The 25,795-nt window shown below is 45.2% G+C and overlaps 1 protein-coding gene across 2 annotated transcripts in view; it reads left to right on the top strand.

Annotated features, from left to right (window-relative positions):
- MTR (5-methyltetrahydrofolate-homocysteine methyltransferase) overlaps positions 1-25,795 on the top strand; it is a 1,755,520-nt gene that overhangs the window by 734,984 nt on the left and 994,741 nt on the right. The window lies entirely within an intron of this gene.

Raw genomic sequence — 25,795 nt, 5'->3', positions numbered from 1 at the left:
CCCATATGTACAGGCCATACATATCCTGTTAGTGTACACAACACTAGGCCATACCTCCATTATGCATGCTATGCCTGTGATACTGTGTATGATGCCTTGTCATATCCACCATGACAGTTTTACATTACACATACTTGACATAGTAACCCCTACTGCGAGGCATACGTGCACGTCGTGCGCACATTACGTATGACATCGACAGTATATGCCCATACACATGTGTGCTGTGACAGTATACATACATGTCCTATCCCCTGCTGTGGCACTTCCTTGTTGGACATCCACTGCCAGCATCGGCGTGGGTGGTGGCATTGTTCTGTGTTATGCCCCCCTGTGGCAGCCCTTGGGTTATCCAGGCTGTGTACATGATGTCCCACTGCTGTGCACACGGTGTCCACAGTCATTGGTATGCTCAGCGGGATAGCACTACATAACCACCTTTCACCACTCTCTGCTTTATGGACAGGTATCCTTACTTACAAACACCGTTCACATACAGTGCAGCTTCGTCATACACATCATGCGTTACATACAAGTACATCTCGTGGGTTCTACATACCTTTCCTGTGTTTCCTTCCGTTTTCCGTTGCAAGTCTCACTATAGCGTTGTCTCTCACTCAATCCGTTTTTTATTTGTGGTTCGGTATGAGCATACAGTTTGAATATTGTAGGAGTCATCCTTATATCCGTCGTCACCTGCGACATGTGGGTTCATCACACCAATAGCTGTTCCTCGGTGTGTACTTGTGCGCATATCACCTGTGCATCTACTCCATTCGTACAGTACGCGTCGTAACTAGGGCATGGTTCATTCCTCGCCTGGGCATTGGTTATTTGCACTACCTTCGTGGAGATGGTCTATATTGTGTTATGTTATGTGTGACGGCAGCCGCTATGTGTGGCGTCAGGTACATTTCGCATTGGTGTTAGCCGTGGATTGTGTGTGTTGGGTATGGTATTATGTTCAACATGTGGGTGTCCCTGTCCTGGCGGCGTCTGTCGATGGCGTTTTGCATTCGGATGTGTAACATAGCTCTTGTATTCCTTTAAACAACGGATGCAGGTATGCATCCGCTGCTGATAGTGTTTCCCACGCGAGATGTTGCGGTTATGCCGCTGTCATTGACTGCCTGTATGTTTGTGCTGCTATTGCGGCTTGTATCCCTTTGATATGTGCGATGGGGTATATCGGTTGTGGGGTAGTGCGGGTTGTGGGCCTTGCATTTCTACATACACGGTATGCTTGTGTGTGCTCCATCCCTGCCTGGGGAGCTGGCAGTTACCTGTCTGTTGTTCTGGGAGTGTAGGTTGTGTTGATGTCGTCTGGTGTCGGTATCGCCTGCATGTGTGCTTCCTGCATGTATTCCTCCATCACATCGGTAGTATATCTGCGGTTATTCGTACGTGCCGACTATCCCTTGACATTTTGTCCCGGATATTTACAGTCATTGTGGTCCTGTACTTGGGACGGCCTGTATGCTACCAGTTGCCACCTATTCGGGTGGCGATTGCTTGTTTGACACTCGTAGAACACACAGCGGTGTTTACGGGCCGATCGTGCACGATCGGTGCCGGGGTAGCACATGCGTATTTCCGCGGTACATGACTATTGCTGTGTAACGTTGCCGATGTATCGTTTTGCAATTAACATATCGGTGTCATACATACGGTCATGGTTTGTACATACGTCCTTTGCATTTCATGTTGGCTATATTCCTGTGGTACATTCTGGGACATTTTCGCTTTGCATCATTTTACGTCGCCACGCCTAGCCAGGAGAGGCTCTCAGTACTACTTTGGGGTACTGCTGTACATACGCCTGTGGTTCCTATACTGTATGCCTACACATGTTATTCCACTCCGCCTGTCACATGGCACCTACATACACATTTTACAGTGGCACACACATTACACTCGCACAGCGGAACACACGACACCCTCACCGCACACATACACATACTGCCGCTGTCACAGGGACGGTTGCACACAGTACCTGCGTTGCCCGCATCACCGGCGGCGTTGTCTACCTCCACCCTCATATCCTCATAATATTACCCGCACATGTACTGTTACTGTACTGTGGCCTGGCGATCGTCCCGGCTCGCGATTATGCATTTAGGTAGGTTGACCTTTCCATGGGTGGCGTTTCCTGTTCTGTCAACCCTCCCGGATACTCAGGTTGTCGTTCACTATGTTTACTGTGTACAGATATCGCGTCTTACTTCTCTGTCACCTTGTATCCCTCTGATTCCCTGTCTTACCTGTTGTACTTTATATATGTGTATGTGTACATATATTTCTATGTGTGTAATGATATCTATCTCCATATCTGTGTATGCACATATGTACATATGTATACACCTTGCGGCGAACGTGGCAGCATACAGCAACGCCATCTGCTGTAGGACCCGCGTACGGTTAAGGTGTTGGCGTTCCATGCTCCGCTGGCTGTTGGGTGTACAGTGTTTGGGTGCTGCCTATGTTGGAGTCACACATGGGACCACCCATACGGTACACATTACGGGTGGCCATGTTTGTGTGCCGTCCATTTCACTGTGTGTGCGGGTAGGGAGGTGTCAGTCCATGGGGCCTACGCTGTCAGAGTATGTGCTATACGTTCCCTCTTTGCCAGGGCATAGGCATATTGGGTACGCCTCCGTCTGCCTACTGGGGCTGGCACAGTGTGTTCATGGCACTGAACCCTCTGTGCCTGTGCTTGCCTTGGCAGTTGTGGTGGGCTTTGCGGCCCTTCACCATTATGTCCCAGCAGCAGCTGTTTCCTCAGGATCATGTTATGTAGCATGGCACATACTATGAATATGTGGGCACATGTGCCTGGAGAGTACTGCAGGGCTCCACCGGATGTATCCAAGCACCGGAACCGTGATTTCAGCATCCCAAACACACGCTCTATGATTATTCTGGTTTGTGCGTGTGCCTCATTATGGCGTTCTTGCATGTGTGTGTGTGCATTTCTGATGGGTGTCATCATCCACGTCTCCAGTGCATAGCCAGCATCCCCCACAAGGTGGCCTGGTGTGATGTCCCCCCTGGCGAATACCTGATACAGCTGTGAGGCATGCCAGATATGGGAGTCGTGGTAGCTTCCAGGGCTGCCAGCACACACATCCATGATAATGCCCTGCGCATTGCACCCGACCTGGCAATTGATGGAGGGGAATCCCTTGCGGTTTATGTAGCGTCTACCCTGCTCCCCAGGTGGTGACTTGATTTGTATGTGCGTACAGTCTATCGCACCCAGTACCTCCGGGTATTGTGCCACACGGTGGAAGTGGCGCATATTGCTAGCCAACTCCTCCTGAGATCTGGGGAAGTATATATACTCATGGGCATGTCGTAACATGGCATCCAGAAACTGGTGTAGTACCCTGGATGCTGATGCCTGTGAGATGCCCATTATATCCCCGGTTGGCCTTTGAAAGGTACCTGTAGCCAGTATTCGCATGCTTACACATACCTTTGTTTCCACTGGGATGGGCTCCCCTCTGTTGTTTCTTGTTCTCAGGCGTGGCCGGCACAGCTCTGCTATTTGCTGTAACGTGTCCCTGTCCACCCTGTAACGCTCTACTATCTCCAGGTCTTGTAGCCCCTGGTAGGTTACCCTTGGTCTGAACACTCTCCTTCTCCTCTGAGGCCTACGGTAGTTGTCGGCACCCTCCTCCACAACTCCGTCTGTCTCTGACACATGCTGATGTATCACGGCCACGGCGGCACCCAACATATACATTTTAAAAGTTCCCCGTGTGTTTACACCTAAAGTGCAGTGTTTGGGAATACGCGCTGTGTGTTGTGTGCATTCACACTTTATACTGTTGTGCTGTACACCCGGTGATGTCATTGGGTGTGTCTGTGCGGCCGTATCTGTGGATTATCTTCCATGTTTTACCGTTGGTACTGCAACACTGTTGCCTTTGGTGTTACATTACACTTGCCTGCATTGGTTTAGCTTTAGGCCTTACCTTACTGTTTCTGCACATTGCGCATACAATTTCCTGGATTGCATCCTGCAGAGCCCTGTCATGTGTAGTTTCTGGGACATGGCATATCATGCATTTTGTCTGCCGCCGCCGTTATGCTACCTCTCTACTTGGCTGTGCTGTATCGGTTCTTCACTCTTTGCAATTCTGCTACATCCCCTACTTTCTTTGCATTCATATGCCTCCCCTTTCCCATTTTGCGGGTTTCTGCATGCAGAGTTGTCAGCTGCCGCCAATTGCCCTTCGTGGGTTGATTGGTGTTGATTGCTCATTACGACTCCAATTACACTGCTTCCGCATTTCCTCATATTCTCCGCATCACCTTCCTGTATCCGTTGTTGTTGACGGTGCGGCCGTCACATGAGTGGGATAGGGGAACATAGTCATCCTCGTGCACATGCATCTCTGCGGCGCATTGTGTACTCTCAGCGCAACTATTTCCCCACGCCGGTCCTGCTGCTGTGATGTGCATTGTACAGCCCATGTTTGCTGGGCTCCAATGTGCTTCCTCCTACAGTGGCACACCCCTCTGCGGTTGACATGTATTCCCTCTGGGCCACTCCTCGGTGTATTACCGCTGCGCCGTTTGGTGCAGCCTTACGCCAGCGGGGGTTTTGCGATTCAGTATTATCTGCCTCATTTGCATGGCATTGACTACTAATACATAGTTATGGCGCCGAACACTGCCGCCACTCCTTGGCAACCCTTGCGCTGTGGTTGTGGCTTTCCATGCATACTATGGTGTATTGTGGCTGTGAAGCTGATGTGTATTATACTGCTCTTTTATGACATTGTCATATTATTTCATTGTTTCACACCTTCCGCGGACATGTCCTGGGGTTCTGCTGTGGTTTCTGTGGACATACCATTTATGTCATTATTTACATTTTGTGCATGTTTTCTTTTGACATTCTCGGTGTCTTTCGCCATTGGCATATTGCAACAGTATGATACCTGACGTTGACAGCCTTCCGTTACTCCTGTGTCATGTTTGGATATATGTAAACCGTTTTTTTTTTTGGTTTACATTGCCGTGCCCTTATGCTACGCCTGCGCCACTTCGTGGATCGCTATATGCCTTCATTTGCATGGTGCAACACCGCACATGGGGTGTTTAACATACCTACGCCGGAGGCGGCGCAACTCAGGCACACGCCGGTAGTACACGTGGAATTGGATCGTACCTGAATCGCTCGGCGGCCATATCTGGCGTTGTGGCGCCTACGCTATGCGTGCACCTGGCGCAAGGTTCATGAATCCCGGGGAATGTGTTTGCGTATGAAAACCAATATTTTATCCAACAGAAAGGAGTGGCAATGGGCTCTCCTTGTGCAAATTCATATGCAAACATAGTTATGGCATGTTGGGAATACACCTATATTATACATAGTCCATATTATGAGACGAATATATTATTATATAAAAGGTTTGTTGATGATGTTTACTTAATATGGAAAAGTGATGGGCAGACACTAAAAGAGTTCATTCAATATATAAATGGCACCACAAGTTTCCTGTCTTTCACAGGGAAATGGTCACTACACGAAATTGAATTTTTGGATGTCATACTACTGAAAGAAGGCAACACTGTACAAACACAGTTATTCAGAAAAGAATGTAGAAGAAATTCTTTGCTACATCACACTAGTATGCACCCCCCACATATCTATCGCAATATAGTAAAGGGTCAAGCACTTAGGGTCTCTAGACTCACCACAGATGAGACTAGGTTTCAGGGAACCATAGAGACCTTATCTAATGAATTCAAAGAGAGAGGGTATACATCAGAAGAAAGAAGGAGTTTGCATCAGGAAGAGGTTGTAGATAGGAGAGTAAGTGGAAAACCCTACATATACAGAGGTAGACAGATCATCGACATGAAAGAAGAGCCTTGTTTAGGCCACAACAGCCAGTAATACCATAATACCGTATACAAATAATAATAAGATCAGGGAGATCTTCCACAGAAATTGGAATATTCTCACAATAGATGATGATATACAGCGACTTGTGGGTGATAAACCTAGATTTACTTACAAGAATACAAAATCACTCAAACGACTACTATGTTATGAGAGAAATAATAAATTGGTGTTAACATCTAATAGAAAAGGGACCTATGCTTGTAGGACATGTAACCAGTGCAGTTACATGTCTAATAGCAATAGTTTTGTCCATCCTGACAGTGGAAGATCATATAATTTTTCAATTTTAGCAGTCTGCACAAAATGTAGTCATTTTTATGTAGGAAAGACAAATAGGACCCTTCGAGAAAGAGTTAGAGAACATGTCTATGCTATAAACAGGGAAGATGACAGCAGTGCCCTAGCTAGACATGTTATAAATGAAGGGAGTACACATGGTTTTAAATTTACTGTGATTGAGTTTGTATATAAGAACATTAGGCTAGGTGATCATAGAAACTACACTGAACAAAGAGAGACAAGGCGGATCATGAGACTACAAGCAGATAGACTATCTGGTTTGAATGACAGGGTGTCCATGAAACCATTCTTGATAGCAAGGGACAACAAGCATTAACATTGTTTATAAGCTATTAGTCTAGCGTTTTGCAGGATGGCTCACAAATCTATTAATATATATTTGATATATTTTATATTTTTATAATATGCATTTATACATAAGCACATGTTTTGTTTAAATAGTGGAACATATAGTTTGAGATGTGTATATATGTTTTTAAGCTGCATGAGACTGATGCATCTATTATAAATTAAATATTTGTTTTTAATGTAAAGAGTCACAGAGGCTTTGAACATGAATTTCAGCCAGCAATTTTTTAGTTAATTTTTTAATCAAGCACTGATGTCATCAAGTAAGGAACAATAATGATTGGTTGATGAAGTAACAGCAAAGGTATTTAAATGTAGAAATGGCTTACCTTTTTAGGTATTTAAATGTAGAAATGGCTTACCTTTTTTAACAGTCTGATGAAGCATTCAAGAGAATGTGAAAGCGCTTACTGGATGTTTTATTGTTTTTGTTCTTCAGTTCAGTGTGTTTAATAAAAGGTCAAGCTTCTTATTGTCGTGTTGTGCCTCAAGAAAAGGTTATTTGGATTTTGAAACTACATTTTGCTCAAGGCACTTTACCCTTTGAGGTTGATTCATTTTGCTTACCTGTATATCCCAATCAGGGAATCTTGCAGAAGATACTTCCGCTTCAAAGCAGGCTACTTGCATTACCAGTTCTCTGCACTGCTCTTTGGCTTATCTACTGCACCCAGGGTCTTTACAAAGTGCCTGGCTCCAGTAATTGCATTTTGCAGGCAAAGAAATATTCAAATATATCCATACCTGGACGATTGTCTAATTCAGGCAGAAAACAAGGACATTCTTCTAAAACATCTGGCGTTTGTAAAAAGGGTTCTAACTTGTCTAGGGTACACTATAAACGAAAAGAAATCACAACTGGTACCCTCTCAAAAAATTACATTTATGGGTGCAAGCTTTAATACAACTGCTCAGATGGCTTTCCTTACGCCAGAGAAGCAAATTCTTTTGGTGACTTACTTCAAACAGGTGGCCACAAAAACCCTGCTTTCTGCAAGGCAAATGCTGCAAGCCTTGGGGTTCATGGCCTTCTGCATTTTTCTAATTCCGTATGCAAGACTGCATATGAGGAAACTTCAGTGGTATTTAAAAAGTCTATGGAGTCAACATTGTCACAGCCTGGAAACAATGATTCCTGTCATATCTTGCCTGCGCCTAGAGTTCCTATGGTGAGCAGAGGCCTGCCACCAGAACAAGGGACTGCCATTCACACCACCCCCTGCTGCTGAAACCCTAACTACAGATGCATCAGACTATGCATGGGGTGCTCATCTGGCAGGGGAGTGCATTCAGGGAAAATGGAGCCCGAATCAAATGCACCTTCACATAAATCAAAAAGAAATGCTAGCTGTGCAGAATGCACTGACAGCCTTCAAGGACTACCTTCATCCAGGACAATTACTGATAAAGACGGACAACACCATGGTTATGTGATACATAAACAAGCAGGGGTGTACACACTCCTACCCCCTCTGCAGACTAGCCATGGCATTGTGGAACATGGCCTTGAGCTATCAAGTACAACTACAAGCTCAATTCCTGCCAGGAAAGCTGAATACTCTGGCAGATGAACTAAGCAGAAATCTCATGGACCTACACGAATGGAAACTGGAACCACAAATTTTCAACATGTTGACACGCAAATAGGGGAGCCTAGACATAGATCTTTTTACCTTACCCCAGAACTTTCATTTGGACAAATTTAGCAAAAGAACTCATCACAAAAAAGCCTGGAAAGTGGATGCTCTGTCCTTCAGCTAGAAGAACTTATCAGTCTATGCCTTTCCCCCTCTGCCTCTGCTCTCCAAAGTTCTACTAAAAGTCAAACAGGACAAACCAAAAATGATTTTGATTGCTCCAGACTGGCCTCACCAACACTGGTACCCACTCCTGTGCAGTGTGTCACACCTTCCACCGTGGCACCTGCCTCGGACACCTTACTTACTGTCTCAGCAGAACAACCAAACTCTGCACACTCGGCTCCAAACCTTGAATTTTGCAGTGTGGCTAATCACCTAAATTCACCTTTAATATCCCTCAGCAAACCTGTGATGGATGTCATTTTGGAGGCGGGAAGACCTAGTACTAGAAAATCTTATGCTGACAAATGGAAAAGATTCTGTGCCTGGAATCAATCTCAAGGGATAAGCACAGCAGTGCCCAACATTCCTCAGATTTTGCAATACTTAACTGAGATGCTTCACAAGGGCTTGTCCTTTTCTTCCATAAAAATCCATGCCTCTGCCATTTCAGCTCATTACAACACAGAACCTCCCCTCTTCTCTCATCTTCTGCTAAAGCAGTATCTCAGAGGGGCCAAAAACTTAAGAGCACCCAGGAGAGCTCCAACCCCTGCCTGGGACCTTAATTTTGTATTGGAGAAACTCACTCTCCCTCCTTTGGAGCCAGCTGCTACTGCAGACTTAAAAGTTCTCTTCTGGAAAACAGCTTTCCTTTTAGCAGTCACTTCAGCTAGAAGGATTTCCAAATTACAGGCTCTTGTGGCAGTGGAGCCTTTCATCATTTTTCATGCGGATAAGGTATCTCTCAGGACCAACCCATCCTTCATGCCTAAGGTGGTATCCAGTGTGGCTCTTTCAGACCATTCATTTGCCAACTTTCTTTCCCAATCCACAGAACAAGGGGGAGCGGAATCTGCATTCATTGGATGTACACAGACAACTTAGATTTTACTTAAACAGGACTAAATCTCAAAGAAAATCTGAACAACTGCTGGTAGTATTTGCTGCAGGGGCAGAGGGAAAGGCTATTTCAAAGCAAACCATTTCCAAATGGATAAGCCATTGTATTCGTTTCTGCTATAACCACCATGGAAAAACTATCCCCCAGGGGATCAGATCCCATTCCATCAGGGCTGCATCTACTTCAACAGCCTTTCTCAGAGGTGTTCCTACCAGGGACATTCTAGAAGCTGCTACCTGGAGCTCAGTTCATACTTTCACCAAACATTACCATTTACCACTTTTCTCTAAATCCAGAGCTGGCTTTGCCACTGCTGTCCTGCAGGGCCTTATAGCTGGTCCTAATGCTGTATAATTTCATCCTCCCAACCATAGCTTTGGGAATCTACCCAAATGTAATGACTGCAACAGTGAAATACGAAGAACATAGTACAGTTATGTACACTTACCATAAATGTAGGTGTTCGAGTGTATTCACTGTTGCAGTCCTGGTTACCCTCCCTCCAGCCCTTTATTGTTCTCTGGCTATACTTCTATTTTCTTTTACTATGCTTAAAAGCCCTTTTGGTGTATTTGCTTTTGGTTGGAGGTATATATATTTTTGTGTTTTTAATTTTATTTTCTCCCCATTTGGGGGGCACCTGACATCTGGGGCAATAAAAACTGATGTAATGGTGTCGGCTGCATGTTTTATACCCCTGATGACCTGACGTCATGGAAGAAGGGACAGCAACCGACGCAGGACCCAAGACTTTGTTAATCAGGCCGACTGAGGGCAACCTGCCAGCAGATTACCCAAATGTAATGACTGCAACAGTGAATACACTTGAACATCTACATTTATGGTAAGTGTACATAACTGTACTGTCTCTGTTACAGCACAGATGTCGATGTTCTCCATTTTAAGGAGTGCTTTGAGCGAGTGCAGTTCGAGATTTAGGCTTCTAGCATTGAACAGCATGACCCTCAGATTGCATTTGTTTGTAGCTGTTACGGTGGTAATTTGTTTTTTGGAGCAGAGCCTAAAAAGGCACTATAGGTGTGCTGAGAGCCTTGGCCAGTGTCTGGAAGCCCAGGGGTGACAGATGCACGCCATCTCTGACAAAGCATTGAGGTCTGTCAGTCATGTCATCCCAGGCAGACAGGTACTGGATCCCCTTGGAATGACACCAGAAACTTAGCCTGTTGTTGAAATCAGTCATTTTCTGCTTGTACCGTGGTATCATTCTGGGTGATGGTAGGATGCAGCTCAGGGTTAGGGTCATACCCGCGTGGGCTACATAATCCGAGAGCTCCTGCATGTCTCTTTTCATGTAGTCCAGGGAGGTATGTCTCAGGTCATTCACACCCACATGTACAATGACAGAGTCATATTTGCACCTGTTGTTGAGGGACCTGAGTGTGTGCATTATGTGGCGGATCCTGGCACCTGACATGCAGCGGACTGTTGCTTTCTCCTTATTCAGCCTAGTGAGTGGGACATCAGTGTGCCTCACTATCAAGTCACCTATGTCTAGTGTGTTATGACTAGTGTGTTGGGCATGCTGTTTTGCCTTAGGGGCTTTGGTTGAGTGGCACAATGTTTAGGAGAGTTATGTGTCTCATGATTAGTGTTGTGTTCTGCTGGTCAAGTGCATTTCTGCCTTGGAGGCCTTTGCTGTTTGTGTAGATTTTTATTGAGAGCCTCCGTGAAGCTGGATGTATGGTATGTGTTTTTATGTGAAGGTAGTGCTGGTGTGTGTTCTGGAGGGCTATGTGTTCCGTGCGGTGTGGTGCAAGTGTTGACCTTGTCCTCTTGACCAGCTATTCTGGTCTTGGCTGGAGAGTGCATGGGTTCCAGTTTGGATGTATAAGTGCATCTCTCGCAAGTCTGAGTGTTGGGAGATAAGAGGAGAGGGTTGTCAGTGTACATGAGGCATTTGCTACATTGCCTCAGGAAGCGCAAGTTCACCAGGTTAATAGAAGAGAGCACAAAGAACTGACCTTTAGACATGCATGGAGGGGCGGGCATTAATAATAAGTACTGGGGCTGTTTCCTTTTAGAATGTTTAGTGCTGGTAGCACTTTTGTGTGCTACAATAATTACTACAAGAAGTGTGGTGAAGTGCTAGACTAATAAGCTAGTAAAAGTGCAGGAGAGGACTCTTTGAAGATTGCATGCTGACTATTAAGATTTATTGCCATTTCTAATGAAAGTCTCAGCTTACAGCTAAACATTTTTTCAGTTGTTTATTTTCTGCGTCAACAATACCTTGAACAGAAGGCATTTGACTTTCTACTAACATAACCAGTTCATTCATCATAGCCAGTCATAGAAACCATCATTCCTTTGTTTCCTACAGTACCAACAAAGCTCCCTATTTTTAGTTAAAATTATCCAGATCGCCTACTTTCCTTCAGTGTGAGAAAAAATGTCAAATCTGTATTTGGAAACCTGACATGTAAGTATCTGTTTTCAAGATCATCTTTTGTGATGTCACTGCTAACAAGTGAGTCTTGCACCTTCTTCAGCATTTTCTTTTTGAGTAATGGAAAGGGTTCAATTGGTATGTTCTTTAACTTTGTATTCACTAGGTGCTTCTCTGTCACTCTCTGTTCACGCCTCATTGAGTTACAGTCTTGTTTCCGGTATTGATGTTCATCATGCATACAGCTGCAGTCATAACAGATGGGTTCTCCTGCCGTCAGGCGGGTCCTCGGTCGGCCGAATTCCAAAGTCTATGTCCGGCGTCGGTTGTCGTCACTTCTTCCCTGACGTCAGTGCGACAGGGGTATAAAAGAACCAGCCGACGCCATTTTCTTCAGTCTTTCTTGCTGCGCGGTGCCCGAAGCAGAAGCAGTTCGCAAGTGCCGGTCAGCCAGCTCCTGAGATTATGAATATTTCTCAACCGAAGACTTCTTGAAAGCTAAGTACCCCGTTGGGGAAACTTTTCTTGCCTCAGACCGATGTCAGACAAAGTTAATAATTGCATTTCATGTGGGAAGCAAATGCCGCATAAGGATTTCCATTCCCTCTGTATACCTTGCTTAGGCCCAGACCACGATGTCTCGGCCTGTCGTTTTTGTGCTACATTCAACAGACGCACTATTAAGCATCGGGCGGAGTTCGCCCAACACTATTTTGGCAAAAAGTTTAATTACAACATGTCGTCGGATACTCCGACTCCAATTTTGAGTAAATGACGTAAAGATAAGGACCGACATACGAGGTCCGTGACTTCTACCGACACCACGCTAAAGCCGACTACATGTGCTCCGGTTCTCAGCGAGGCGCCTACGCAGCCCCTGACTACCGATGACACTTCATTAGCGGTGTCTTCTGTGCCAGAGGTCACAGGCTCTTCGGCCCTCGCCCCGACTACAGATACCGAAGTCACTCTTGGCGGGGAAACTCAGAGTTCAGACATGCCTGCCACCTCTCAAGGTGTCTTCAGGCCTTCTCCTTCTTTTTCCATTAAGGCTTACACTAAATCTAAAGCAGCCATGCATTCTAAAAGACAAGCTCCACAGGGCCCTTCTCAAGGCCCCATGCCTAAAAAGCAGATGCTCAAAATGGCTGAGGATTTGATTACTCTTATCAGGGGTTCTCAACCCCCCTCGGACAAAAGGGCCAGAGTGGAGGAAGACTACCCTTCCTCGGACCAGGCCTCCATTACTTCAGAACATTCTGAGGACCAGGAACATTCTTACTCCCCTTTCGAAGATTCTGATGCAGAGGAGTCCATTTCCTATGTCTCCCCCCTGAGGATTACTCTTTCGGGGAAACCTTGCATACCTTGAGGGAACACTTCCACTGGGAAGGCTAAGAGTACTCGGACTCCAAGAAAAGGCTCAGGGATTTTCTTTTGCTCCCTCAGCACAGGCCTCTGGCTATACCTCCTGTCTTAGACATACTAGATGATGTGTATTCAGAGGCCAGCCTTAACCCAGATTCTTTACCTCCAGCTCCAGTCAAGCCTGACAGGTATTACCGGGTTCCTGATTCACACCAATTCCTATACAAAAGCCATGCGGCTGACCCAGAAACTATTTCACAGGGTCCCAAGGGAATTAAGGCCTCCACTGCCAAAAATCCATTACTTTCAGAGAGAGATTCCAGAGCTTTAGAAAGGTGGGGGAAAAAGGTATACACCTCGGCCACTTTAACCATGAGGGCTTTAAACTGTCAGTTCCATATGTTAAAGTATCAACAGTTTTTGTTATCTCAGTTGCAAAGCAAAATGTCACAACCTGAACAACCAGACTTGAAGGAGTTGCAGGATTTGTTGCATAGTGCCGAGCAAGTGGGTAAACATACCTTGCAATGTGGTTTTGATGCTTTAGAGGCCTCTTGTAGAGCTGCTGTTACAGGATCAGTCATACGTAGACATGCTTGGCTCAAAGAGCAAACCTTACCAGATCATGTCAAAGCTAAATTACTAGATGCACCTCTGCAAAAAGATGTATTGTTTGGTGTTAAAGCTGAGGAGGTGTTAAAGAAAATGGAGGAAAAGGCAAAATTAATGCAAACAGTGAAAGATTTCCTACAGGTACAACCGCCCCATTTCAGTAGAAATTGGCATTCAAAAATTGGTCCTTTCCAGCCACAGACAGACCTCAAAGAGGTAGATACAGGCGCCCGAGAGGTAGAGGGCAATCTCAAGGATCATTTAGAGGCAGACAATGGCAAACACCTACACCAAGAGGGGGTGAGGATAGTTCACAGCCATTCAGAAGGCAGACCCAATGACTTCCCCCTTTGCATGCCAAGCAAGGCTCAAATGGCAGCACCTTTAGGTGGAAAACTGGCATTATTTTCGAAAAATTGGCATATTGTCACAAAAGACAAATGGATCCTGGACATTATAGACAAAGGCTACAGATTCCACTTTCACACCCTTCCACAAATGAGAGGCATGCCAAACCTGCCACACAATCAAAGGGCAGAGGCACAAAAACAAATTTCAGATCTCATGGACATGAAAGCTATTCAAGAGGTACCTGCACAAGAACAGGGTCAAGGTTTTTATTCCAGACTATTCCTGGTACCAAGGAAGGGCAAAGATTGGAGACCTATTTTGGACCTATCCATCCTAAACACATACTTACTCGTACCAAAGTTCAAGATGCTCACATTACAGCAGCTTCTTCCCATGCTGGGCAAGGAGTCTTGGCTGGTAACATTGGACCTCAAGGAGGCATACCTGCATGTCCCAATCAGACAAGATTGCAGAAGATACCTCAGATTTCTTGCAGGTTCATCCCATTATCAATTCTCTGCATTGCCCTTTGGCTTATCTACTGCGCCCAGAGTGTTCACGAAATGCCTGGCATCAGTAATTGCCTTCTGCAGACTTCAAGGGATACAAATATACCCATATCTGGACGACTGCCTGATCCAAGCGGACAGCAAACACACTCTTCTGAAACACCTGGCGTTTGTAATAATGTTGTTGAAATCTCTGGGATACACAGTCAACAAAAATAAGTTAAGACTAATACCCTCTCAAACAATAATTTTCCTGGGTGCCAGCTTGGATACAAACACCCAGATGGCTTACCTCACGCCAGAGAAACAAGGGCAATTAACTCAATACTTCAGAAAACTGGCAACCTTCACCAGGCTGACTGCAAGGAAAATCCTACAGGCTCTGGGATTCATGGCATCTTGCATCCTGCTAATCCCATGTGCAAAGCTGCATATGAGGAAACTTCAATGGTACCTAAAAAACTTATAGTCTCAACACAGCCACAGTTTGGAAGCAATCATACCACTGATTCCATGTCTTCAAAAGGAATTTCTGTGGTGGGCTCAAGCATGCCAAAGAAACATAGGTCTTCCATTCTGCAAGCCTCAAGCAAATCAAGTCATCACAACAGACGCCTCGGACTACGCCTGGGGGGCGCACATGACAGATCGGTGCATTCAGGGCAAATGGTCACAAAAAGAAAAGCACCTACACATCAATCAAAAGGAAATGCTAGAAGTAATAAATGCTATTATGGCTTTCAAAGACCTACTGCATCCAGGACAACTATTGATAAGAACAGACAACACCACAGTGATGTGGTACATAAACAAACAGGGAGGAACTCATTCATATCCCCTGTGCAGACTAGCCATGTCCCTTTGGAACACGGCTCTGGAATTGCAAATCCAACTTCAAGCACAATTCCTACCAGGGAAGGAAAACACACTGGCAGACAACCTGAGCAGAAATATGACAGATCCACACGAATGGAAGTTGCATCCTCAAGTTTTCACAATGATCATTCAAGCATGGGGAAGGCCAGACATAGATCTCTTTGCCACCCACAGAAATTACCAATTGACAAAATTCTGCTCAAGGACCTTTCATCCACAAGCCTGGAAAGTGGACGCACTCTCTTTCAGTTGGACAACAATGACAGTTTATGCCTTTCCACCTCTTCCACTACTGGCCAAAGTTCTATTAAAAGCCAGAGCAGACAGACCAAAGATGATTCTCATTGCTCCAGACTGGCCAAGACAACACTGGTACCCACTCCTGAGGAGCCTGATGCATTCCCCACCATAGATCCTGCCTCTAATGCCTCTTCTACTGACTCAGCACAACTTCAAAACTCTTCACAGTCAGCTGAAAACACTCAATCTAGACGCATGGAGGATTCCTTAAATTCACAGCAGACCCTACTCTCCAAGGAGGTGCAGGATGTCATTTTGGAGGCCAGAAGGCCTTCCACTAGAAAAGCCTACTCCGCAAAATGGAAACGGTTTTGTGTCTGGAATCAGAAAAAGGGTCAGAATCCTGGAATACTGAATTTACCTCAAATACTACAGTACCTAGCCGAGCTGCTACGCAGTGGACTTTCATTCTCCTCCATCAAAATCTATGCCTCAGCCATTTCTGCAGAGTACAACACTGATCCCCCTTTATTCTCTCACCCTCTCTTAAGGCAGTTCCTCAGAGGGGCTAAGAATATAAAACCCCCAAGAAAGCAACCAGTACCTGCTTGGGACCTCAATTTCATTCTAGAAAAACTAACCCTGCCTCCTTTTGAGGCAGCTGCTTCCACAGATCTGCAATATTTGTCATGGAAAACAGCCTTCCTTCTAGCTATCACCTCAGCACACAGGGTTTTGGAACTACAAGCCCTCATGGCTCTGCAGCCTTTCATCATTTTCCATCAGGACAGAGTTTCCTTACGAACCAATCCTTCATTTATGCCAAAGGCAGTATCCAGGGTAGCCTTGAATCAGGCTATCCACTTACCTACCTTTTACCCTAATCCACAAAACAAAGGGTAGAGGTTACTACATTCCTTGGACATTCACAGACAGCTCCATTATTATTTGGACAGAACAAAGTCTTTCAGAAAATCAGAGCAACTCTTTGTGTCCTATGCTACAGGTGCTCAAGGGAAGCCTATTTCCAAACAGACAGTCTCAAAATGGATAGCCCACTGCATACGCTTTTGTTACTCTTTTCATGGTAAAACTGTACCTACAGGCATCAGATCTCACTCCACAAGGGCCACAGCTACCTCTGCAGCTTTCCTCAGGTGGGTTCCTACCAAAGATATTTTGGAAGCAGCCACTTGGAGTTCTGCACATACTTTCTCCAAGCACCATCACCTACCATTATACTCTAAAACTAGAGCGAGCTTTGCCACTGCAGTCTTGCAGGGCATCCTGGCTCCACCTAGCTCCACTTAGTGCCTACCACCCCTTTATTAGCTTTGGGATTCTACCCATCTGTTATGACTGCAGCTGTATGCACGATGAACATAGTACAGTTTTGTACCTACCATAAATGTAGATGTTCGAATGCTAATACAGCTGCAGTCCAGGTTTCCCTCCCTCCTTGGGACAGGCCTTATGGCTAACACCTCCACGTACAACCTCATTGGGGTATTCTTTTATGGTGTATTTGCTTGCAACTACTGTTTTTTGATTATATTGCATTTGCTTTATTACATAAATTTATGTTTTGCCTTCCTTCTGGGGGCACCTGACATCTGGGGCAAGAAAAACTGAAGAAAATGGCGTCGGCTGGTTCTTTTATACCCCTGTCACACTGACGTCAGGGAAGAAGCGATGACAACCGACGCCGGACCTAGACTTTGGAATTCGGCCGACCGAGGACCCGCCTGACGGCAGGAGAACCCATCTGTTATGACTGCAGCTGTATTAGCACTCGAACATCTACATTTATGGTAGGTACAAAACTGTACTTTTCACATCATTCAGTGCTACTTCTATCTACAAATGATTAGCATCTCTTGGGTAAAATATTTTCAAATAGCAAGTACAAATGAGCTTGAATCTCATTTTTTTACTTTTGCAGTACTTGATTGCCTGTGAAAACTGGTTCATTATTTTCCCAGCAGCAGCAGATGTTCTTCGTGTTTCACTGTTGCAGTCATCACATTTGGGTTATCCCTGCCAGGGTAGATCTCGGCCGGACCGATTACCAGCGGCTTAGTATTTCTGCATCGATTGCTGTCGCTTCAGGACTGATGTCAGGTCGTCAGTAGTATAAAGTAAGGCAGCCGACGCCATTACATCAGTCTTTCTTGCAGCGGAACCCAAAGCAGAAGCAGTTCGCATGAGTGCCAGTCGGCCGCTACCTGAGTTTCGTCTACTGAACTGAAGCTGAAGTCTTCTAAAGCTAAGTACCCCATTGGGGATCCTTTTTTCTTGCACTAACCGATGTCATCAGAAAAAGCTAACAATTGTCTCACCTGTGGAAAGCAAATACCACACCGAGACTTTCATTCTTACTGCGTCACTTGTTTAGGCCCAGACCACGATGTCCCCCACTGCCGCTTCTGTGCTTTGTTCAACGTCAGATCTATCTGTCATCAAGTCCTTATTGTAGCTTGATATTTTCGCTTACAGTCCTCGAATTCTGATATGGCTTCGGTAAGCCATCCTACCGGAGAAATTCCAAAAAAACGTAAAGATAAAGACAGAGACAGCCCGCACAGGTCCAAACCTACCGACGACGCTCCCGCTAAGCTAGTCGTCAGTTCTCCGGTCCTCAGTGAGGTGCTTTTGCAGCCCCTGATGCCCGTTTCTGTGGATTCGCAGGCCGATACTGAGACCTTTTAGGAGTACAGTATGCCGCAAAACTCTTCTTCAACTAAGGATCCTGTGGTTGTCTCTACCTTGGATGGGTCCAGAGCCGCTGAGCAGGCACTGGCTTCTGAGGAAGTCCTTTGCACTACCGATTCTCGACACAAACCGATGACTTCTTTCACGTTTACCATTCTTGCGAAAATGACGAGTTTCTTAGGCCCAGGGTACGAAATACACACAAGAAACCGACGACACAATCTCAGGCACCTGCTTCCTTGCCTCAGTCTTAAATGCCTAAAATGGCGGAAGACCTTATTATGCTGATCAGGGGAAGCCAAGCTACCCCTTCCAAAAGAAAAAGAGATCTGTCCCCTGTAGTTTTGTCTGAACAGGAGTCCGATGACTCTGATGCTTCTGAATATGAAGACATGCAACCCCTCTCTGCTTATGAGGATTCTGATGCAGAGGATTCCACTCCTTCAGCTTCTCCCCCAGAGGATTTTTCCTATGGGGAAACCCTTCATACCTTAAGGGAGCATTTCCAGTGGGAAAGTCAGGGCTACCCTCAGTCTAAAAAGAGACTCAGAGAATTCTTAGATCTTCCACAGCACAGACCCTTGGCCATCCACCCAGTCCTGGATGTTGTGGAGGATGTTTTCCTGGAATCCAGTTTGACTCCTGACACCCTCCCTCCTGCACCCAGAAAACCAGACAGGTACTGCAGAGTCCCTGACTCTCACAAGTTTATTTTTAAAAAAATCCTATTGCTGACCCTGAGGTAATTTGTCAAGGGTCTAAAGGAATTAAGGCAACCTCTGCTAAGAATCGCACCCCCTCAGATAGGGATTCCTGAGCACTAGACAGATGGGGTAAAAAAGTATACACCTCAGTTACTCTTGCTATCAGAGCTCTCAGTTGTCAGTTCTATATGTTAAAATTTCAGCAACATACTCTGGAACTCCTTGAACAAAAAATGTCTTCCTTTCCTGCTTGTGCAAAATCTAAACAATTACAAGAGTTAATGCATTCTGCAAGTCAAGTAACTAAACACACCTTGCACTGTGGTTTTGATGCTCTAGAAGCTTCTTGCTGGGCAGCATTCACTGGATCTATCCTTAGAAGGCATGCATGGCTTAAGGAACAACCCTTGCCAGAGCATGTTAAATCTAAATTGTTGGATGCCCCCTTGCACAAAGACAACTTATTTGGCACTAAGGCAGAAGAAGTCTTAAAAAAGATGGAAGAAAAAGCAAAATCTATGCAGACAGTTAAGGATTTCTTACAGGTCCAGCTACCCAGGTTCAGCAGTCATTGTCTCACCAAACACTGGTCCTTTCCTGTTCTTACCAGGCCAGTTCAGCCCAGACCATGGGGAACCAGACTCCCCAGACAGCAGCCACAGGGAATGCAGAGATCTAAGCAGTGGACTACCTCCACTTCAAAACCAGGGCATTCTAAGCCACCCCCTTATGGTAAGAACTCACAATGACTCTCCTACTGTGCCCACCTTCACTTACCCCTAGGAGGAAAGCTCTCCTTTCACGCAAGCACCTAGACCACCATTACCAACGACCGCTGGGTTCTCAACATAGTGTCCCAGGAATATAAGTTTTCTTTCCACACCCTTCCAACTCCAAAAGAGATTCCAGATCTACCTCCCAACCAATGGGCAGAAGCGCAAAATCAAGTCCTTTCCCTCCTCTCTATGAGGGCAGTAGAGCACGTTCATTCAGAACAGAAAGGCCAAAGTTTCTACTCCAGACTTTTTCTTAACTCAGAAAAGAGGGCACCTAGCACCCCATCCTCGATCTATCCATTCTAAACACCTTCCTGGTGTTCCCAAAAATTCAAAATCCTCACCCTCCGGCAATTGCTACCCATGCTCTCCAAGAATGCTTGGCTAGCCATCCTAGACCTTAAAGAGGCCTACCTCCACATTCCTATCAGGGAATCATGCAGGAAATATCTCTGTTTCAAGGCAGGATCTCAGCACTTTCAGTTCTCTGCGCTTCCCTTTGGCTTATCTACTGCTCCCAGAATTTTCACAAAATTTCTGGCTGCGGCCATTGCCTTTTGCAGACAAAGGAATATCCAGATTAACCCATACTTACACGACTGCCTAATTCAGGCAGACAGCCAGGAAAAGCTGCTTAAGCACCTGGGCTTTGTAAAATCCCTACTTACTTCCCTAGGGTACACAATCAATGAAAAGAAATCCAAACAGGTACCCACCCAAAAATTATATTCCTGGGAGCAAGCCTGGACACAGTTTCACAGATGGCATTCCTTACACCAGAAAAGCAAAGTTTACTGACAGCCTACTTCTCTCAACTAGCCACCAGACCCCACCTATCTGCAAGGAAAATCCTGCAAGCTCTGCGGTTCATGGCATCTTGCATTCTACTCATTCCATATGCCAGACTGCATATGAGAAAACTTCAGTGGTACCTAAAAAGCCTTTGGTGTCAACACCCTCAAGACCTGTTGACTGTCATACCTATAATGTCTTGCCTCAAAAAGATTTTCTTTGGTGGACAACAACATGCTCCCACAACAAGGACTACTTTTCTCACCACCCCCCGCCGCACAGACCCTCATCCCAGACACATCAGACTATGCCTGGGGTGCACAGCTGGATGGAAAGTGCATACAGGGCCAATGGAGCCCACAGCAAATCCATCTGCACATCAGCCAAAAAGAGATGATAGCTATCCAGCATGCTTTGACAGCTTTCATGCACCTTCTCTCCCCGGGGACTCTCCTGATCAAAACATACAAAACTGCTGTGATGTGGTATATCAACAAGCAGGAAGGGACTCACTGCTACCCTCTATGCAGGCTGGCCATGAGGCTTTTGCACACAGCCTTTGCCATACAACTCCACCTGTTAGCACAATTCCTGCCAGGTTTTCTCAACTCTCTGGCAGACCAAATAAGCAGGAATCTTCTGGATCCACATGAGTGGTAGCTCAACAGAAGAACCTTCACCCTAATAACTCAGAAATGGGGCACCCCAAAGGTCGACCTCTTTGCCTCCCACGACAACCATCAGCTCAGTGAGTTCTGCACCAGGGAGCATCACTGCATGGCTTGGAAAGTGGATGCCCTTTCCTTCCCGTGGGTCAATCTGTCGGTCTATGCCTTTTCTCCACTATCTCTCATCCCCAGGGTACTGCTCAAAATCAAGGAGGAAAAACCAAGGACAGTTCTTATAGCTCCAGACTGGCCTCACCAGCATTGGTACCCCTTGCTGTCCCCCCTGCCACCATGGCATCTTTCTCAGATTCCAGACATCCTGACCCAGAGGGAAGGGGAATTCATGCATCTCCAATTGCAGACACTCAATTTGGCAGCTTGGCTTATTTCCTAACTCCCGTTCAATCTGCCAACCTCAGTAAACAGGTTCTAGATGTTATACTTGAGGCCAGATGCCCTAGCACTGAAGGTCTTATGCTGACAAATGGAAAAGGTTCTGCAACTGGATTCAGGCTAAGGGAGCCAATATGACACAGCCCTCCCTCCCTCTCATCCTGGATTACTTAGCTGACCTGCTACACAGTGGCCTCTCTTTTTCCTCTATTAAATTTCATGCCTCTGCTATCTCTGCTCATTTTCCCACTGAGCAGCCCCTTTTCTCACACCCTCTGATCAAGGAGTTCCTAAGAGGGGCTAGCAACTTGAAGCCACCCAGGAGAGCACCAACCCAAACTTGGGACCTTAACTTTGTGTTGGAAAAGCTCACCCTACCCCCCTTCGAACCAGCCTCTTCAGCAGAGCTAAAATGTCTCTCCTGGAAGACAGCTTTCCTTCTGGCCATCACTTCAGCCAGAAGTGTCTCCAAGCTGCAAGCACTCATGGCTGTGGAACCCTTCATCAACTTCCATGCTGACAGGGTATCCCTCAGGACTAACCCATACTTCACGCCGAAGGTGGTGTCCAGTGAGGCTCTCAACCAGTCCATTCATTTGCCTACCTTTTTCCCTAACCCACAGAACAAGGGGGAAAGGATCCTGCACTCTCTAGATGTGCACAGACAACTCAGATTCTATCTAGACAGGACTATATCCTTCAGAAAGTCTGATCAATTGCTAGTTAGCTTTGCAGCAGGGGCAGAGGGCAAAGCCATCTCCAAACAAACCATTTCCAAGTGGATAGCACACTGCATCCATTTCTGCTACAGACAACATGGAAAGCCTCCCCCCAAGGGGGTCAAGACTCACTCCACCAGAGCAACCTCCACCTCTGCCACTTTCCTCAGAGGAGTCCCCACCAGGGACATCCTGGAGGGTGTCACCTGGACATCTGTTCACACCTTTACCAAGCATTACCACCTGCCTGTCTTCTCCAAATCCAGGGCAGGGTTTGCCCAAAGCAGAAGCAGTTTGCAAGTGCAGGTCGGTCGACTCCTGAGATTTTCGTGTTCGAGTTTCAGATCCGAAGTCTTCATTAAAAGCTAAGTACCCCGCTGGGGAAACTCTTTTTCTTGCTCCAGACCGATGTCAGAAAAAGTTAATAATTGTTTTTCGTGTGGGAAGCAAATACCTCATAAGGACTTTCATTCTTACTGTATTCCTTGCCTAGGCCCTGACCACGACGTTGCTAGTTGTCGGTTTTGTGCCAGATTTAACCAACACACTATTAAGCGTCGGTACGATTTTGCGTTAAGCTATTTTGGGTGAAGATTTAATTATACAATGTCATCGGACAGCCATCCGACTACCGGAGTTCAAAAAAAACGCAAAGAAAAAGACAGGCAACCGAGGTCCAAAACCGACGATGAGGCTTCTCCTAAGCAAGTTGCCGGTTCCCAGTGAGGCGCTTTCGCAGCCCCTGACACACGCTACTTTAGAGTCGCATGCCGCTACCGACTCCCATGTGGAGTCGGCCAGGCCGCTGGAAACTCAAGGTATTGGAGCCTCGGAGATTATTCCCTCAGATGGGTCCGGAGCCGCTGAGCAGGCATCGGCTTCTGAGGGTGTTTTCAGACCTAAACAATTGTATATTAAACTGACTTCAAAGACAAAGACTAAAACACCTTTAAAGGCAAAGAAACGAGTTCACCAGCCACAAGGACAGGCCTCCATTGACTACCTCCACCCATTTCTTACCCTAACCCTTACCAAAGGGATGACATAATTCTCACTTGTAAGGAGTACACACATTTATTTTGTATTTTTTATTTTTTATTTTTATTTTTTCTTCCATAAATCTCTACTTCTGATCATTTTATTATAACTAACCCTCCTCCTTAGTCTTTGCACTCTCTTCCCCGAGAATTTTCTTTCGATCTATTATCCTAGTAACCTTTTGTTTCTGTCTTATTCTTATTTTTGCTAACTCTTGAACTATTACTATATACAAATGTCATTGCCTAATTTTGTTTTCCTTGCATTGTCTCAATGGTGTTCTTAAAATGTCTATTGCTACAAATGTAAAATCTAAATGTTATAGAATGTTTTTGTAAATTTCTATTATGCTGTGTAACTGGAGCTTTTCTCCCCGGGCCTCCACTGAAAATGGACATGTATCCAGTTGGACTAGCCCGGTCAACAAATGTAAAATAAAAATAAAAATAAATAAATAAATTTCCTCAGAACATAGTACAGTTTTGTACAATTATAAATGTAGATGTTCGAGTGTATTCACTGTTGCAGTCCTGGTTTCCTTCCCTCCATCCCCCTCTTCTTTCTCTCTCTCTCCTTACAAGGGACATATTGGTATTTACTTTCTACTGGTGGGGGTTCTTCCACCAGAACCTGGCTCCCACTTGGTGGCTCCTGACAGGTTAGGGCAAGAAAAAGTGATGTAATGGCGTTGGCTGCCTTACTTTATATTACTGATGACATGACGTCAGTCCTGAAGCGACAGGAATCAATGTAAAAATACTAAGCCTCTGGTATTTGGGCCAGCTGCACTCGAACATCTACATTTATGGTACGTATATACAACTGTACATTTTACAATTGTCTACAAAGGCTTTTACATTTCATAATTTTGTATCTTACCTGCTTACCAAAGGGATGACATAATTCTCACTTGTAAGGAGTATGTTCGGATCAGATTGTAATAAGTCTGAGTTACTTTCTGGGTCATTGCACCCCTGGCATGACCTTTTTATTTTTGACACTGGGATATTACTCCATTTGTGTAGGATATCACTTATGTAACTCCTGTCATTTCTCTGATGTCTGCTAAACGGAGGTTTTTCCTCCTTGCTTTGGCCTCCTACACAGTGAATGTCTTCTTTAAGTCTTGATCCTTAGCTTCCACTGCTGCTGTCTTCTGACCGGTCAGCTTGGATGCCAAAGCCCACACATTGTACATTTGCTGTAAGAGTGCTTGTTGTCTATTGGCTATCCTATACTACTATTAAAATTGATATACGTATCCAGCCTGATAGTTATTTTAATATCCTCAGTTTACATTGTATCCATTTTGATAGCTGTGGGAACAGGGTCCATTGTTACAATTCTTTTGTCTTGATACACAGCTTTGGCTATGTGATCCTCTGCTGGTATCACTCCCACATGGGATACTTTAATCAATATTTTTATTTTTGTTGCCCAGTTCTGGACCCTTGCATCAAGAATAAGTGACATTGTCAGACTACCCTTAAAATGGCTTCTGTTTCTAAAATTAAATGATTTGGTGACGTTTTGCCTTTAAGGGGAGTAGCAGTCCAACACCCCTCTATTCCACGTTATACTGGAAATCAAATATATGTGTGACTTCCATCTGTTTGTGCAGGAGGGCAGACTTGCCCCCCCCTCCCCCCATATCACTCACATACTGCTGCTAGTTTAGTATTCTCACTTCAGGGCCACACAGCCTTGAGAGAGGATTTTCAGTTTTCCTAGAAACCCAAGTATTCCCATTTCCATACAGCTATGCAGTCTTGGACCAAGAATATTAAGTATCTAAGTTGTAGGTGGTCACACACCCAACATGAGAATTTACTTCTTTCAGAATTTCCTTGAATACTACAAATATTATTTATAGTATTATATATATTTTTTCATCTTTTCCACCATTTATTTCATTTGCAGTAGTAGAGTCAGGATAGTGTGAATCAGGCTGGGATTTAGCCTATGAAAATTCTGACAGTTCTTGATTTGCACTTTTAAACATTTAGTAATTTTAGTATACACATATGAAGGCCGAAGTCTGTATTCATACATTTAGATTGTGTGAGGTTCGGACATTTTGACATCTTTAGTTGTTTTGTCATTGTTACACTAGTCCAGCTTTTCTATAGATATTTTCTCACTAGAAGAAATGAAGAGGATGTGTGATAACACTGGTTTTATATGAGTCATTTGCTTGCTCGTACTTGAGGAACAATAGCAGACTTAGAAACTTTTGCAGAGGAAGTATTGACTGCTGGGCAGAAAATAAAAAAGTGGGGGTTTTTTTGACCTGATTTAGAGGGCAGTACGGATCTCTGCCCCCTCAAAGGTCTACTCTTACTGTATCTTCTCACAA

Source organism: Protopterus annectens, chromosome 1.part2 (assembly GCF_019279795.1).
Source record: "Protopterus annectens isolate FY-2018-M chromosome 1.part2, PAN1.0, whole genome shotgun sequence".
In the NCBI taxonomy this organism is placed as follows: Eukaryota; Metazoa; Chordata; order Ceratodontiformes; family Protopteridae; genus Protopterus; species Protopterus annectens.
The sequence above is the reverse complement of the archived record's forward strand: the minus strand, read 5'-3'. Positions and strand labels throughout refer to the sequence as shown.